Source organism: Echinops telfairi, unplaced genomic scaffold (assembly GCF_000313985.2).
Source record: "Echinops telfairi isolate 266 unplaced genomic scaffold, ASM31398v2 ScPeMD7_7424;HRSCAF=8462, whole genome shotgun sequence".
Taxonomy (NCBI): domain Eukaryota; kingdom Metazoa; phylum Chordata; class Mammalia; order Afrosoricida; family Tenrecidae; genus Echinops; species Echinops telfairi.
The window spans coordinates 51,279,196-51,281,573 of record NW_022111324.1 but is presented as its reverse complement, the minus strand read 5'-3'; positions in this window follow the sequence as shown (position 1 = coordinate 51,281,573).

Sequence of the window (2,378 nt, the reverse complement as noted above, 5' to 3'; positions counted from 1 at the left end):
GGATGTGCTCCAGTCTCTCCTCCTCCCCCGTCATCTGCTCCTGTGTGCTCTGGTCAGATATATCCTTCTTCCAGTGCTGTGGATTCAGTGCCATCCTTTGAAATAACTTCTTCTCAGGGGGAGGGGCAGGCATCCACTTAGTATTTGGGTCTGGGGCCAGCCCCCCAGACTTCTCCACTGGTTCCCTACTCCGCGCCGGCATGTTGTATTCACACCTTGGAGCACTGGGTTGAAGTCTGGTCCCTCTTTTCCTGTGGAGATATAAGCAATACTCTTATACATCAATTGTATCCTATAGGGTCAATATATCAAGCATATTTGTATTTATGTTGCCATCATTATTTTCTAGACATTTACTTTCTATTGAGCCCTTGGCATCAGCTCCTCTTTTTCCCCTCCCTCCCAACCCCACCCTTGTGACCCCTTGATAAATTGTGCGTTATTGTTTTCATATCTTACAATGACCGATGTCTCCCTGCCCCTGCAGTTTCTGTTGTTCATCCCCCTGGAGGACAGTGTCGTTCTCATCTTTATCCAAAGGTGAAAGCCTGGCCTGCTCAGGTTGTGCTTTTGTGTGTCTCAGCAAAAGGAACGCCAAAAACAAACTCACTGCCATCGAGCTGATTGTGACTCACAGTGACTTGATAGGATATTAATCCAGTTACTGTCTCTATAGATATGCCTATCTGGATTTCATATCCAGAAGAACATTTTTAAAAACAACAAGAATTACAAGGTATGACAGATAAAAACCTTACTTGAGAAGCAGAAAATATTCAAAACTAAAATAAATTTAAATGGATCATAAGCCAGAGTGCTAAATTTTAACCTAACTGCATCTGCAATGCTCTATTTTCCAGTGCATTCTGCATGTTAGCAAGGATATTCACATCCCTGGTCCATGGCCAGAGAGGATTCACCAGGGCCTTAATCCACATATATTTCCCCTTCACCTAAAAAAAAAAAAAGAAACAACTTTCAAATGGGTGACGAGGGAGATCAAATGGTATTAGATTTGGACCTAACCTTATCTGCCATAATTGACTTTACGGATGTGTGTTACTACACACATCTCTCAACTATAATCAGAGAGGATTCGCCAGAGCCTTAATCCATCTGGGGACCCTGAAAACAGATCTGGGGCTTCCACTGTCATCCACAGCCTTCTGCAAACCAGGTGTTCACAATTAAATCTGATGTCATTCAGATTTAGATTTGGATTCTATCAGTTACAATCCTTTGATCACAGAAGCTGGTGTACTTCTTTCATGCGAACTTAGTTGAGGCCTGAGACTATTACGCTTAACGGAGTAGAAAGCCAGGTGTTTCTCCCCAGAAGGAAGAGGGAGCTGAAATTTTCCTCTCTCCTCTCCAGGGCCATCTCTGCTCCAAATTGCATCCATAGTTCTGGAGTACCAGTGGGTTGCCCCCAAACACTTCCCTGGAGGAAAAGAGCAGGAAGGAGCCACTGGTCACAGGTTTCACCAGCAACAGGGGGAAACTAGGGGAGGGGGGTGCCTCTAGGAGGGGTCACACGCCCTGCACAAAAACATCCCAAAGTGAACTGGTGCTGAGGAGAGGTGAAGATACCCCAGGGAGGAAGCGGCACAAGCGACCATGGGAACACCCCTCTTTGATCCCGCCCGGTGCGTCAGGGAAAGTTGGATGTCGGTTGGCTCGGGATGGAGACACCTCTCTGCAAACTGTCACCAGGATCGGCGGATCAAAGGAACCCCGGCGCCCTCCGCCCCTCCGGCAGGTGATGTGTGTGGAACCCCGGGCCCTCGGAGCCTGACCTTTTGTCCTTCTCGCCCGCCCACCCCACCCCTTCCAAGGCCAGGACTTTATTAAGGCCGGTCCCTTTTGGGCTGAGCCACTTGTGGCCTGGGGGACCGCGGACCTGGCGGGAGCTCTTTCCGAGAACACGGTAGGGGCGGTTCTCGGCAGTACTGAGCGAGGGTAAGGGGCATGGGAGCGCTGGCCGAGCCCGCTGGGCTGGAGCTGGCCTGGCCGGCCGGCTAGCTCCGCGAGGGTCTTCTCTCGGCGTTCTCGAAGGCCGGGGGTGGTGGGGGTGGGGGGCTCAACGGAAACACTCGGGACGAAGGAGAAGACGCTCACCGGACGGGGACGCGGGGACCCGCGAGCCGCCGGGCCCGAGCGCGGGCTCGCCGTCCGCGTCACTCGCTGTACTGCGTCTCCCGGCGCCCCGCCTCTGGGGCACAAAGCGAAGGAAAGGGGCGGGGCCCAGGCCGAACCCGCCCCCTCCCTGGCTCCTGATTGGCTGCTGATGCCGTCCATCCAGAATCTATTTTTGATGGAGGGGGGTTGCCACCCAGTCTGCCCCAGATCACGTTTGCCACCGGAGCCAACCAGTGCTG